Source organism: Convolutriloba macropyga, chromosome 5, assembly GCF_964194025.1.
Source record: "Convolutriloba macropyga chromosome 5, txConMacr16.3, whole genome shotgun sequence".
Lineage (NCBI taxonomy): Eukaryota > Metazoa > Xenacoelomorpha > Acoela > Convolutidae > Convolutriloba > Convolutriloba macropyga.
The window spans coordinates 66,019,536-66,036,084 of NC_134472.1; the positions used below are offsets into that span (position 1 = coordinate 66,019,536).

The 16,549-nt window shown below is 29.5% G+C and overlaps 1 long non-coding RNA gene across 1 annotated transcript in view; it reads right to left on the bottom strand.

Moving 5' to 3' along the window:
- Positions 1 to 16,243, bottom strand: part of LOC142340171 (uncharacterized) — a 38,088-nt gene extending 21,845 nt beyond the window's left edge. Inside the window, exon 1 of the long non-coding RNA XR_012759057.1 lies at positions 15,942 to 16,243. This is a non-coding gene — a long non-coding RNA (uncharacterized LOC142340171). The remainder of the gene's footprint in view (positions 1 to 15,941) is intronic.
- Between the last annotated feature and the right edge of the window lie 306 nt (positions 16,244 to 16,549).

A 16,549-nucleotide genomic window follows, 5' to 3' on the forward strand; every position in this document is an offset into this window, starting at 1 on the left:
AATAGAATTATTGTGCAAAAGGGATAAAGTAAAAAGAATAATGTAGACTTTAGGTATTAGGAAAGAAATACATTTTATAAGAATGTACCCAATGCCACTAACTTCTTGTTTGATCTAGGTATGGAAAGTAGTATGGAAAGACCACAATATATAATAGTTGGTTTTGAAAATAATAATGTTGATGATCAAACTCATGATACAAGTACTTTTGATGTGATGAATGTTACTGAATGTTATTGTAAGATTGGTAGTGAGTTTTATCCCGAGGATAGAATGAATATTAATTATGGTACCAATAATTATAATGAGGCTTTTAAGGAGATTGTTAGCTCTAATAAAGATTATAATGGGCTACCATATAATATAAAACCATATATAAATCATAGAACAATCAAAAGTAGTTATAGAATATATGTATTTGATACTAGATATCAAAGTGCTCATATAGATCCACAACCAATACAACTTAATTTTAAATTTAGTGCTGCAGTTGCAGATGTTATATGTCATGCATTAGTATTAACTAGAAAAGTTATTAGTGTGAATAGTAATGGTAATAAGATGGTTGATATTATATCATAATTATAATTATCTGCGAACGGACTTTGTCCATGGCAAGCCAAGCAGCTCCTGATAACTATTTCTTACTTGTCCTAACAAAACCCCTAGCATAAATAATGTCTAGTTTCTTTTTATTCTCTAGAGATAAGCCTCCAGCTTCAAGCTTAATCTTAGCCTTGGGCCTAACCTTCGAGCTTCGCTCGCGGGTGGAGCCCGTAGGCTTAGGCTTAGGCTTAATAACAACAAAAGGATTATACTTTTCAATTTCCATTATTTTTTGTATATAGAAATGAGTCTTTTAAATAAGTTCAAAACTAATTCTTATTGTGTTGGTGGCAGACATTATAGTGGTACTAATAATATAAGAGGTTTTATTACTTCAAAAGGTACTAAAATGTTAAAGGGTAATTGTGTTAAGTGTAAGAGAAATAAGTCAATGACTGTTTGTGATGCAAAAATAGAAACCGAGGGATTGAAAGATTTCTTTAAAAGTGTTGGTAGAGCTACTGTTAACTTTGGAATAAAAGTTGCTAATAATCCAGTAAGAGCAATAGAAGTAGCAAGTAAAATAGGAAGTGCAGCTGCATCTAAAAACCCTAGAGTTGTTGTATCAGCCACATCTGATTTAATTAAATTTGCAACTACTGGAGATAAATATTTGATTATGATTATGATTATATTGTTTTTATATTTATGTTTATGATTATGATTATATTATGTTTATGATTATGCTTATGATTATGATTATATTTATATTATGTTTATGAATATCGATCTGCGAAGCAGCTTCCCTGATCGGGGTAACCGCTTCGCGGATAAATATTAACACTAATATTATTATTGCTAAACATACTATTATTACTAAACACCAATAACTTTACTATAAAAAAAAATACTCAGTTTGTTTTTCTTGTTCTTCCTATAATCCTCATATGCCTTAACTAATTCATTATACTCATCATTATCTATTTTATTACTATTCACTGATTTAGTATATAGTCTATTGAACTTATCACTAAACTGTTTACTTAAAATATACATTTGTGAATACTTTATAATTTTATTTCTAATTTTAGTAATAATTGTTTTTGATAATGAACCACAAGCAATTGCTGTAGCAAAAGCTGTTGGTATAGAATAAGGTAATCCTATACCTGTTAATGCAACTGATGTTGATGTTGCAGTTGTTGCTATAGATGATAATAAAATTTCTGTTATCTCTGCTACGTTAATATATTTCTTATATTTACTTAACTTCTTATTATAAATATTAGTTTCAGTTTCATAATAATTTCTAATATCTTTTATAATGTTAATATTAATGTTAAATTTATTATTGGCTTGAATCTTTTCATTTATCAGTCTTTCTGATACTGATGACAAATCTGGGTAAAGTAATCTCTCTTTCGGTGCTGTTGGTTGACTCATTTTCAGTACTAAAATAACTCTCAATATCTTTCACTATATCTTCTTGTTTAAAATCATAATGCATCTCTAGTCTTGCTCGCTCTTTTTTATCAACTAACGTAATTTGTAAAAGTATAGGAATTATATTTTGTACTGTTGTCCTTTTATCTTTTATAAGGGCTTCATCAACGGCATAATTAGTTTTTTATTAAATTCTTTAAATTCTTTTAGACCCGTAGTAAACATATCATCTAGTTGTATGTTAGTGATATTCTGATTAAACTTATTATTATCAAGTTCTTGTTTTAATTGATTATATTTAGAGTTAGTATCAGCAGCAATCTTATTACAAAACTTAACAGTATTTGTGACTTCATTTGCTGATTCAATAAATTCATTAATTAGTTCATCATTAACTTGTGTTTCATTTAGTTGTAATGTTTTAGTTGTGACTTTATCAAATTCATCTTTTCTTAGTTCAGTTATGTTTCTGCGTAAAAAGTCTGTTTTATTAGAAGAGGATAATAAGTTATTGTCACAATACTCTTTATTAACAACATCTTTTTCATCTATCGGAGGATGTACATTTGTAATTTTACAGGTATCCTTCATATCAATATTATCATTATCCTCTAGGAATAACCCACGAGCCTTACTTAGTGCTAAGTTATTTGTTGATGTTGATTTATGTTTAGCTTGATTGAATCTATTTCTTGTCATCTTTGTATTTGTTTACAGAAAGATTTTTAATTAATGATTCCAAAACCTTATTATTAGATTCAAAATCAAACTCGGATTTTAAAAATTCCTGTTCGTATTATTTACCTTCTATTATGTCACGATTAACACCTTCTATTTTATATGTTGGTGGTTGTGTTTTCAGAACTTCATTAACTTTAAACAATTCTCTATTCCATTTAGAAGTGTATCCCTTAGAGATGATATTATGTTTATCTGCATTTCTAACATAATCACCAACTTCAATTTTAGGTTTAATATTCTTAAAACTAAAAGTGTATGTAACTTTATCAGGATTATTAGAAGTGTCAACTGGTGTCACATTAATTGTTGAGTGAATGTTATTGTTATATGATACAACAGCATCATTTATTTTATTTACCCAATTACCATCGCCATTGGTGAACATAGGTTTATTTATTATGTCTAATAATGTTCTATTAAATCTCTCTATGAAAACAGCCTTTAAATCACTATAAGTAGAATATAGTTTTGTCTCATATTCTTTAAGTAAAGATTTAAATGTTTTATTGTAAAACTCACTACCTCTATCTACCCATAATTTCTCTGCTTTTCTAGGTTCAGAGCCTCCTTGTGGATTTTCAGAGCCACCTTGTGGACTTTCAGAGCCACCTTGTGGATGTTCACCTAATATTATTTTAGAGCAATTAGTAATATATAAACCAGATTTATTCTTTAATGGAATAGCCCATGCATATTTTGTGAATATATCTATAACAGTTAATATAAACTTATATTTATTATTGTATTTACTTAGATATGACTTATCATTTAAATCAGCTGACCATGTTTCATCTTTATATAATGGTATTATTCTTTCTCTTCTAAACTTTGTTATTTGAGGACTGAATAATTCTTTAGATAATAGTTTTTTGTTGTTTTTCCATCATTATTTATTTACCAAAGTTAAAAACAAAATTATCTAGTTGCTCTTCATTAATAATATTCATAGATAATAGTTAATTAGATATATCTAGCATTTCATCATATAATCTATCATGACCAGCTTTTGTTTCTAGCATTAATAGTCCTAATCTTTCTACTAAATTATTTGGGTCCACATAGTGGTGGCAACTTGCGGAACCAAGGGCAGAGCCCCTTCGTTGGTTGGTTTTGCTAAGACCACTAGCTTCTATGTGTTTATCAGTCTTATAATCGGTGTAACCGCTTCGCGGATCAGTCTCATAATCAATTTCTTCTTCTACTATCCCTTGTTCATAATCACTAGTATCACGACAATAAAGTTCATCTTCACTGGAAGTTGGTATTGATATAACACGAGAAGTGGGTTCACCGATACTAGAAAACATTCTTCTTATAAGTTTTGATCTATTACTTTTAGTATCTCCTCTTTGTTTATAGCCAATTTCCCTTAGAAATTGTTTTATTTTGATTTCATCATCTTTTATATCTCTTTCGGTACATCCATACTAGTAATAAATATAGAAAAACCCTTAGAAAAATCATAGATTTTACATTTTATTTTCGTACCATCGGGGACTAGATATACATCTACCACATTTATTTTAAATTTGTTTGAATTTGGATCAACTGATATTAATTGGAATTGTTTATTTGTTTGTTTTCCCATTAGTAGTAAAATATCAATTATAACATTGTCTACGGCAAAATTTTGCCCTCTATCATCTTTTAGTATTGTGTGTGGATCGGGTGTGGGTGTTAAGAGAGCGGCCCGTTCATCAAGAAAGCTGTTTTGTTGATCCCCGAAGGTGTCCTAGACTATTTAAAGTATTAGTGTTACTGTTTAGCACAGCCATAGTTTTTTTTTGAAGAACTTGCATTGTTTCAGTGTTTGTATTTAAAGTTTTAGTTACAGGATCAAATAACTCTTCTATTTCACCATAATATTCTTGCTGTTTTAATTTGTCTTCTAATCTATTCTTTCTGTTTTGCTTTTCTAGATTGTTTAATTCTATGAGTGTTTCTGGTTTAGTCATTTTTTAAAAATAACTATCAAAATTCATTATATAATCTAATAGCGGCTTCAATAAACTTTCTATCATCATTAGTTTTTAATTCTTTAATAAACTTATTATACTTAGCTGTAGCTTTACTTCAATATTATATTTCTTTGCATGTACTAGGAATCTTTCTTTTGTATGATGAAACCTATATCTATGGAGATATATGCATAACCTACAATAGAATTGTTTAAATCTATACTGAGAGATGTGTTCATTTACTTTACACATTCTGCATACTAAATATTGGTTGCGATTATTAAAGTGCACTTGCAAATGATTATGTCTGTCTCTATATGTTATAATCTTATTACATACAAAACATGGGAATGGTTTACTTTGACACTCATCACAACTCCAACACCAAGCCTTAATTTTACATTTATCACATTTGGTACTAATCATGTTTATAGTATTGAAAAGGTATATAAACAATATTATTTCAAAATTTGGCATATAAAAATGAAACAACAAGATTATACCGGTTACATTCATTCCACGAGTGAACAAGCCCAATCTCATGGACAAGTCCAATCTGGAAATGAGCGAGCTCAATTTGGAAGTGGACAAGTCCAATCTGGAAGTGAGAAAGCTCAATCTAGTTCTACTAGCATGGCGGTCCAAATGTTAAAAAATAAAAACAAACCAAGGGAAGAAATCAAACCAGTAGATAAGGAAAGACAAAAGATAGAATTAGAAAAATTTTTAGAATCAATCAGAAGGTTTAATTGTGTAAATGAAGAAATAAAGGAGTCGTATGATAAACAGGATGCAAAATTAAAACGAAGAGAAGAAGATATGCGTGAGTCATTGCGAAAGGCTGAAGCAAAATACTTTCCAGATTTAGAACAATCTAAAGACTTAGATAATTTTAATGACTTAGATCAATCTAAAGATTCGGATTTAGACTCGAATTCATCTGATGATTTTGTCTATGTCCAAAAGCCTAAAACAAATAACATTAGATGTGAAGAATGTGATGAAGAGATAACTCGAAAAAATTATAACAGACACATTATATCACTTAAACATAAAAAGAATGAGCGATTAAATTATAGAAATAAAATTATTGAGAGTGCTAATGAGGATGGAATAAAAGATACTAATGACGATATAGAACAAAAGTCGGATGAGCAGTATCCTGAACTAGAGAGAAGTGGGTTCCCCGATGGTGTCCTAGACTATTTAAAGTATTAGTGTTACTGTCTAGCACAGCCATAGTTTTGTTTTGAAGAGCTTGCATTGTTTCAGTGATTGTATTTAAAGTTTTAGTTAGAGGATCAAATAACTCTTCTATTTCACCATAATTTTCTTGCTGTTTTAATTTGTCTTCTAATCTATTCTTTCTGTTTTGTTTTTCTAGATTGTTTAATTCTATGAGTGTTTCTAGTTTAGTCATTTTATAAAAATAACTATCAAAATTCGTTATATAACCTAATAGCGGCTTCAATAAACTTTCTATCATCATTAGTTTTTATTTCTTTAATAAACTTATTATAATTAGCTATAGCTTTACTTCAATATTTTATTTCTTTGCATGTACTAAGAATCTTTCTTTTGTATGATGAAACCTATATCTATGGAGATATATGCATAACCTACAATAGAAATGTTGAAATCTATACTGAGAGATGTGTTTATTTACTTTACACATTCTGCATACTAAATATTGATTGGGATTATTAAAGTGCACTTGCAAATGATTATGTCTGTCTCTATATGTTATAATATTATTAGATACAAAACATTGCAATGGTTTACTTTGACACTCATCACAACTCCAACACCAGGCCTTATTTTTACATTTATCACATTTGGTACTAATCATGTTTATAGTATTGAAAAGGTATATAAATAATATTATTTCAAAATTTGGCATAAAAAAAAGAATCAACAAGATTATACCGGTTACATTCATTCCACAAGTGAACAAGCCCAATCTCATGGACAAGTCCAATCTGGAAGTGAGCGAACTCAATTTGGAAGTGGACAAGTCCAATCTGGAAGTGAGAAAGCTCAATCTAGTTCTACTAGCATGGCGGTTCAAATGTTAAAAAATAAAAACAAACCAAGGGAAGAAATCAAACCAGTAGATAAGGAAAGACAAAAGATAGAATCAGAAAAATTTTTAGAATCAATCAGAAGGTTTAATTGTGTAAATGAAGAAATAAAGGAGTGGTATGATAAACAGGATGCAAAATTAAAACGAAGAGAAGAAGATATGCAAGAGTCATTGCGAAAGGCTGAAGCAAAATACTTTCCAGATTTAGATCAATCTAAAGACTTAGATCAATTTAATGACTTAGATCAATCTAAAGATTCAGATTTAGACTCAGATTCATCTGATGATTTTGTCTATGTCCAAAAGCCTAAAACAAATAAGATTAGATGTGAAGAATGTGATGAAGAGATAACTCGAAAGAATTATAACAGACACATTATATCACTTAAACATAAAAAGAATGAGCGATTAAATAATAGAAATATAATTATTGAGAGTGCTAATGAGGATGGAATAAAAGTTACTAATGACGATATAGAACAAAAGTCGGATGAGCAGTATCCTGAACTAGAGAGAAGTGGGTTCCCCGATGGTGTCCTAGACTATTTAAAGTATTAGTGTTACTGTCTAGCACAGCCATAGTTTTGTTTTGAAGAGCTTGCATTGTTTCAGTGTTTGTATTTAAAGTTTTAGTTAGAGGATCAAATAACTCTTCTATTTCACCATAATTTTCTTGCTGTTTTAATTTGTCTTCTAATCTATTCTTTCTGTTTTGTTTTTCTAGATTGTTTAATTCTATGAGTGTTTCTAGTTTAGTCATTTTATAAAAATAACTATCAAAATTCATTATATAATCTAATAGCGGCTTCAATAAACTTTCTATCATCATTAGTTTTTAATTCTTTAATAAACTTATTATAATTAGTTATAGCTTTACTTCAATATTATATTTCTTTGCATGTACTAAGAATCTTTCTTTTGTATGATGAAACCTATATCTATGGAGATATATGCATAACCTACAATAGAAATGTTGAAATCTATACTGAGAGATGTGTTTATTTACTTTACACATTCTGCATACTAAATATTGATTGGGATTATTAAAGTGCACTTGCAAATGATTATGTCTGTCTCTATATGTTATAATATTATTAGATACAAAACATTGCAATGGTTTACTTTGACACTCATCACAACTCCAACACCAGGCCTTATTTTTACATTTATCACATTTGGTACTAATCATGTTTATAGTATTGAAAAGGTATATGAATAATATTATTTCAAAATTTGGCATAAAAAAAAGAATCAACAAGATTATACCGGTTACATTCATTCCACAAGTGAACAAGCCCAATCTCATGGACAAGTCCAATCTGGAAGTGAGCGAACTCAATTTGGAAGTGGACAAGTCCAATCTGGAAGTGAGAAAGCTCAATCTAGTTCTACTAGCATGGCGGTTCAAATGTTAAAAAATAAAAACAAACCAAGGGAAGAAATCAAACCAGTAGATAAGGAAAGACAAAAGATAGAATCAGAAAAATTTTTAGAATCAATCAGAAGGTTTAATTGTGTAAATGAAGAAATAAAGGAGTGGTATGATAAACAGGATGCAAAATTAAAACGAAGAGAAGAAGATATGCAAGAGTCATTGCGAAAGGCTGAAGCAAAATACTTTCCAGATTTAGATCAATCTAAAGACTTAGATCAATTTAATGACTTAGATCAATCTAAAGATTCAGATTTAGACTCAGATTCATCTGATGATTTTGTCTATGTCCAAAAGCCTAAAACAAATAAGATTAGATGTGAAGAATGTGATGAAGAGATAACTCGAAAGAATTATAACAGACACATTATATCACTTAAACATAAAAAGAATGAGCGATTAAATAATAGAAATATAATTATTGAGAGTGCTAATGAGGATGGAATAAAAGTTACTAATGACGATATAGAACAAAAGTCGGATGAGCAGTATCCTGAACTAGAGAGAAGTGGGTTCCCCGATGGTGTCCTAGACTATTTAAAGTATTAGTGTTACTGTCTAGCACAGCCATAGTTTTGTTTTGAAGAGCTTGCATTGTTTCAGTGTTTGTATTTAAAGTTTTAGTTAGAGGATCAAATAACTCTTCTATTTCACCATAATTTTCTTGCTGTTTTAATTTGTCTTCTAATCTATTCTTTCTGTTTTGTTTTTCTAGATTGTTTAATTCTATGAGTGTTTCTAGTTTAGTCATTTTATAAAAATAACTATCAAAATTCATTATATAATCTAATAGCGGCTTCAATAAACTTTCTATCATCATTAGTTTTTAATTCTTTAATAAACTTATTATAATTAGTTATAGCTTTACTTCAATATTATATTTCTTTGCATGTACTAAGAATCTTTCTTTTGTATGATGAAACCTATATCTATGGAGATATATGTATAACCTACAATAGAAATGTTTAAATCTATACTGAGAGATGTGTTTATTTACTTTACACATTCTGCATACTAAATATTGATTGGAATTATTAAAGTGCACTTGCAATTGATTATGTATGCCTCTATATGTTATAATCTTATTACATACAAAACATTGGAATGCTTTACTTTGACACTCATTGCAACTCCAACACCAAGCCTTATTTTTACATTTATCACATTTGGTACTAATCATGTTTATAGTATTGAAAAGGTATATAAATAATATTATTTCAAAATTTGGCATATAAAAATGAAACAACAAGATTATACCGGTTACATTCATTCCACGAGTGAACAAGCCCAATCTCATGGACAAGTCCAATCTGGAAATGAGCGAACTCAATTTGGAAGTGGACAAGTCCAATCTGGAAGTGAGAAAGCTCAATCTAGTTCTACTAGCATGGCGGTCCAAATGTTAAAAAATAAAAACAAACCAAGGGAAGAAATCAAACCAGTAGATAAGGAAAGACAAAAGATAGAATTAGAAAAATTTTTAGAATCAATCAGAAGGTTTAATTGTGTAAATGAAGAAATAAAGGAGTCGTATGATAAACAGGATGCAAAATTAAAACGAAGAGAAGAAGATATGCGTGAGTCATTGCGAAAGGCTGAAGCAAAATACTTTCCAGATTTAGAACAATCTAAAGACTTAGATAATTTTAATGACCTAGATCAATCTAAAGATTCGGATTTAGACTCGAATTCATCTGATGATTTTGTCTATGTCCAAAAGCCTAAAACAAATAAGATTAGATGTGAAGAATGTGATGAAGAGATAACTCGAAAGAATCATAACAGACACATTATATCACTTAAACATAAAAAAAATGAGCGATTAAATAATAGAAATAAAATTATTGAGAATGCTAATGAGGATGGAATAAAAGTTACTAATGACGATATAGAACAAAAGTTGGATGAGCAGTATCCTGAACTAGAGAGAAGTGGGTTCCCCGATGGTGTTCTAGACTATTTAAAGTATTAGTGTTACTGTCTAGCACAGCCATAGTTTTGTTTTGAAGAGCTTGCAATGTTTCAGTGTTTGTATTTAAAGTTTTAGTTATAGGATCAAATAACTCTTCTATTTCACCATAATTTTCTTGCTGTTTTAATTTGTCTTCTAATCTATTCTTTCTGTTTTGTTTTTCCAGATTGTTTAATTCTATGAGTGTTTCTAGTTTAGTCATTTTTATAAAAATACTTATCAAAATTCATTATATAATCTAATAGCGGCTTCAATAAACTTTCTATCATCATTAGTTTTTAATTCTTTAATAAACTTATTATAATTAGCTATAGCTTTAATTCAATATTATATTTCTTTGCATGTACTAAGAATCTTTCTTCTGTATGATGAAACCTATATCTATGGAGATATATGCATAACCTACAATAGAAATGTTAAAATCTATACTGAGAGATGTGTTTATTTACTTTACACATTCTGCATACTAAATATTGAGTGGGATTATTTAAGTGCACTTGCAAATGATTATGTCTGTCTCTATATGTTATAATCTTATTACATACAAAACATTGGAATGGTTTACTTTGACACTCACCACAACTCCAACACCAAGCCTTATTTTTACATTTATCACATTTGGTACTAATCATGTTTATAGTATTGAAAAGGTATATAAATATTGTTATTTCAAAATTTGGCATATAAAAATGAATCAAAAAGATTATACCGGTTACATTCATTCCACGAGTGAACAAGCTCAATCTCATGGACAAGTCCAATCTGGAAGTGAGCGAGCTCAATTTGGAAGTGGACAAGTCCAATCTGGAAGTGAGAAAGCTCAATCTAGTTCTACTAGCATGGCGGTCCAAATGTTAAAAAATAAAAACAAACCAAGGGAAGAAATCAAACCAGTAGATAAGGAAAGACAAAAGATAGAATTAGAAAAATTTTTAGAATCAATCAGAAGGTTTAATTGTGTAAATGAAGAAATAAAGGAGTCGTATGATAAACAGGATGCAAAATTAAAACGAAGAGAAGAAGATATGCGTGAGTCATTGCGAAAGGCTGAAGCAAAAATACTTTCCAGATTTAGATCAATCTAAAGACTTAAATCAATTTAATGACTTAGATCAATCTAAAGATTCGGATTTAGACTCGAATTCATCTGATGATTTTGTCTATGTCCAAAAGCCTAAAACAAATAAGATTAGAGGTGAAGAATGTGATGAAGAGATAACTCGAAAAAATTATAACAGACACATTATATCACTTAAACATAAAAAGAATGAGCGATTAAATAATAGAAATAAAATTATTGAGAGTGCTAATGAGGATGGAATAAAAGTTACTAATGACGACATAGAGCAAAAGTTGAATGAACAGTATCCTGAACTAGATGGAATAAACTTTTGTGATAGTTGTGATATGTATCTGGATAATAAAACTGCTTATGATAATCATATGGTAACATTAAAACAAAGGAATAATGTAAGATTGGTTAATGGGGAAATAGTAAAGAGCGGGAGTAAGTTTGATTGTGCGATATGTATGACAAGTCTGAGTCAATATAGTGTGGATCAACCTTCAAAAACAAAGATGCATATGGATAATGATAATCTACGAAGCGGTTTCACCGATGGTAAAGATCTGCGAAACAGTTTAACTGATAAGGATATAGATAAGTATATAACTAAGGATAATATGGCCGATGGATATTGCAATATATGTAATACTAGATATAACAATAAAAAGGAACACAGTGGATCAGATGAACACAAAGAAAATGTTAAACAGAAAAAACTTGTTGATAAGAAGTGGAGAGATAAAGTTAGTGAGTTAGGATTAGATCATAACATGAAGCATAATCAAATAATAATAACTAGTAGTAATTATGAAGATCCAAAATTCTTGAATATACTGGAGTCATTGCATAACATACATCCCCACATTAAGTTTAACACCTTTGATGTAGTTAAGTATACAAAACCTACGGATGATAAGTTAGAAGAAAACGAATTCACCTTTAGTTTAATGACTAGGCAATATAATGGTGCACATGACTTGGATTTATTGAATGGGGAACTAGAGACATGAATGCAGGAAATGAATCAATCTGGATGGAGTATGCAAAGATTTATCAAAAGAACAATGTATATTCACAGGTTTTATCCAAGTGGTGGATGTGATACTGAGTTACAATTCACGTCTCGATATATACTTAATATACATAATACTGATAATAGGTGTTTGCTATGGTGTCTAATTGCTTATCTACATCCTGCATCACGTGATCCACAAAGAGTTAGTAAATATAATAAACCCGAATATATTAATGAGATCAAATCACCAAATAGGGTTATACCTCCACATGATTATTATCACTTAAAGAAAATACAAGAACTAATTGAAGAAAAAATTTCATTTAATGTGTTTAATCTAAATAAAAATAAAACTATTAATCCTGCATTAATTAATCATAATGATCCTAAAGGATGTAATATATTATACTGGGATAATCATTACTTCCTATGTAAAGATGTATAATTCTTATTAGGAAAATCATCTAAACATATGTTATCCATGTCTAAAATGTTGTGTATCATTTAGAACAGAAGATGCATTAAATAAACATTTAGAATTATATAATACACAGAAACATGTAGGAAGAAGAACATTCCATAAAGATTTGATAAGATCCATTATAAGAATAGAGTATCATTTGCTATATATTGTGATTTTGAATGTATAATAAAAGATGGTAAACACTAACCTATTGCTTGTGGTTTATATATAGAAAATGACTATCCTGATATATTAGAAGATAATTACGAATGTAACTGTGGCGATAAAGTAGTTGATTGGTTTCTGGATAGAAAAGATCATTATAATAAATTATTTAAAGATATATTTAGTAGAAATATTCCATCGAAAGAAGATAGTATTACTCAATCCGCGAAGCGGTTTCACCGATTATATAGTAGATGTTACTATTGTAATGAGAACTTGGGTGAAGACGTCGTTAGAGATCATGATCATCTAAATGGTAAATTTAGAGGATATGCTCACAATAAGAGCAACCTTCAAGCTAAGAATAATCTATCTTTTTATAACTAAACTAGCAAAGAATATTAGACTTAAAGTATTAACTAAAACTGATGAGAATTATATTAGTATTGATATGGTTTATGCTAAAGCATTAGATATGTTTAGGTTCTTCCATTCACTTAGCTTAGATGCTATAAATAAAACATTGAGTAACGAAGAATGTGTAACATTAAATAAATGTCGCTTAGAAAGACGTAAAGGTATATTCCCATATGAATGGCTTGATAGTATAGATAAACTACATGAAATAACATTACCACTAAAGGAAGCATTCTTTTCTAAGTTGAGTCAAAGTGGTTTTACAGATAAAGAAAATAAGCAAGCAATTGATTGTTGGAAAGATACTAAATGTGAGACAATATAGGATTATATGGTGTTATATCTTAAAACAGATGTATTATTATCAGTTGATGTATTCGAGAAATTTAGAGCTATGTGTTTAGAATATTCAGAAATAGATCCGTGTTACACATATTCTACTCCAGGTTTAACTTGGTTGTGTGGGTTGAAATATACAAATGTTAGACTTAAGTATTATAAAAAAATACAGTTAATATTTATGATACAATACAACATGGTATTAGAGGTGGGTTAGCTTCAGTATTAGTTGGTTGTCATGTAAAATGTATGAATGAAGGTATAGATCCTGAGTATACTGGGAAAGAGAATTATCTAAAATTTTTAGACTTCAACTCATTATATGCTTCTGCTATGGTTCAAGATTTACCTACTGGTGAGATTAAAGTATGTGATCTGGTATATACTAGCTCTAGCTCTACTAGGGGTTATATCTACACTATTGATATAAAATATAATGATGACTTGAAACAGAAAACAAACAAGTATCCATTATTTCATGAAAAGAATAGGGCAAATATTGGACAGTTTACAGATTATCAAAATGTAAATAAAAAGAAAGGATATAAATCTAATGAGAAGTTAGTGTTAAAGTTAACTGATAAGGTAGATTATGTAATTGATGGTGAGATGTTAGATTGGTATTTAGCTAGTGGTTTGAAGTTGGAAGATATTACAATTAAGCAAAAGTTAGAGTATAGTAAGAGTGAGTGGTTAAAGCCTTATATTGAGTTTAATATTAAGAAAAGAAAGGAGGCTAAAGCTAAGGGTGATAAATTTCGGGATGTATTCTTTAAGTTAATGAATAATGCCTTCTATGGAAAAACAATAGAGAATGTATATAATAGACAAGATGTAGAGTTAGCTAATGATGTAGATAGATATATTAAATTAGTAGAAAATATTGGTTTTAAATATTCTGTAGAGTTTGATGATGATCTAGTAGCCGTACATAAAACAAGAGGTAATGTTAAATTAGATAAGTTTAATTATATTGGATTTGTTATATTAGAAAAAGGTAAACTATTCATGTTTAAAGCTATAGATGATTACTTTGAGAAAGAGTTAGATTGTATTTATCATTACACAGATACAGATAGTATATTTATAAACATAAATATTCCTTTAGATAGTAATAAAGAAACTGAAATGAATAAGATAAAAGATATTTTACATAATAATGAGTTGGGTAAGATGAAGGATGAATTACCTAATGATACTATTATAGAAGCATGTTTCCTTAAAGCTAAAGCATATTGTTACAATACTGTTAAAAGAGAAGAAGAGAAAAAGTTAAAAGGTATAACTAAAGCCACTATTAAAAAACAATTGATTACAATTAAGATTATACTAATGCTATATATGAAGGTAAAACTAAATATGTAACTAATTATACTATTGATAGTAATAAACATCATTTAGAAACTAAAGAACAATACAAAATAGCTATTGATCCATTTGATGATAAAAGTATCCGAGAAAGTAATGGTGAATTTAGGTTTTACAATTAATTTTTATAAAATAATAGCAAAAGTTAAAATTTATAAAAGAGTTTAGCTGGTTTTTTATTCAAGTTATTCACGAAATGGTTACAACAATCCACAAAGTGGCTTTACAGAATTTCGCAAGTTGGTTTTACGTGCTTTTTACACGGTCTCACTAGTTTTATACTAGTATCTGGGATACGTTCACTGGAGTCAGTGAGGATAGAACCCGAACTATCCGTCTGATAATGGACAATTACCAGCTTAACTCTGTACTAGTGGATTGCACTAAGTGAGACAAGAAATGATAGATATATAATATAAAAGAAGAGAATATAGAGTAGTGGATATATAAAGGGAATTAGAGTAATGTGTATATGGGTACCGTCTCGCTGGCTCTATGCTGCAGAGGTACCCATATACACCTTACTTCAGTTCGCTCTTTTATCTGCAGAAGAATTATTAATAGGACAATTTGTCAGGTAAAAAAAAAATTCCAGATTTGAAATTATAGCCCATATTTAGCAGTTCATCGAATGCTTTAACGGAAAAAAGATCTAAGCACTGAATTTTGCAAAAAAAATGAATCATTCTCAGTAAGAATCTTGCGCAAGACTCTTGTACCAAATTGTATAATCTTAAGAGAATCTTGCGAGATTTTTACAAGATCTTACAAGATAGGCGTGAAATGGAAGACTCTTACAAGATAGGCGTGTAATCTTGCAAGAGTCTTACAATATAGGTGTGTAATCTTGTAAGAATCTTACAAGATAGGCGTTTACAATTGTAACTCTTCCAGCCTAATTTGTTTCAGCCGGAGGAAAGAAAATATCAGCACTTTAGCCAATTTGGATAGAGTAATATGTGCAAGCTCCATTCCAGTCGTGCAGAGTTCGCAATATTTGAAAGCTTCGCGAGTGTCCGGGTAGTCCCACTCCGCAACCGCCCCGCTGTAATTTCTCGCTCCCATTCCAAAAGTATAGTGGAAAAAGGCCGCAAAACAGAGCACGTAAGAAAGACTGTGCTTCATTTTTTATCTCTTTCCCCCGGAGGACACGAAAGTGAGAGTTTTTGAACAAAATTTCGTGTATGAAAATTTAGTGCTCGACTTACCTATTTTGGACTAAAGTTAACCGTAAACTTGTGTTGCAATACTGGAAAAAAGAACTCAGATATACACATGCTGGACTGAAAATTGGCTAAATCAGTTGAAATAACGATTCGAACAAGGATTTCAATGAAAACTGTAGGGATAGAAAACCGAATGGCATCTTATTTCTGAATGAAAACAAATAATGCATCAAAACATACTGAACACAACCATTTAGTAAGTTTCAGATCTTTTAAGCTCTTTTAAATTGAATTTTTGAATTTCAATTTTTGTCAGGTGCTATTTTCGTTTCCTATTATTGATGAATTTCCTTTAAAGTAGATATACAGGCATAT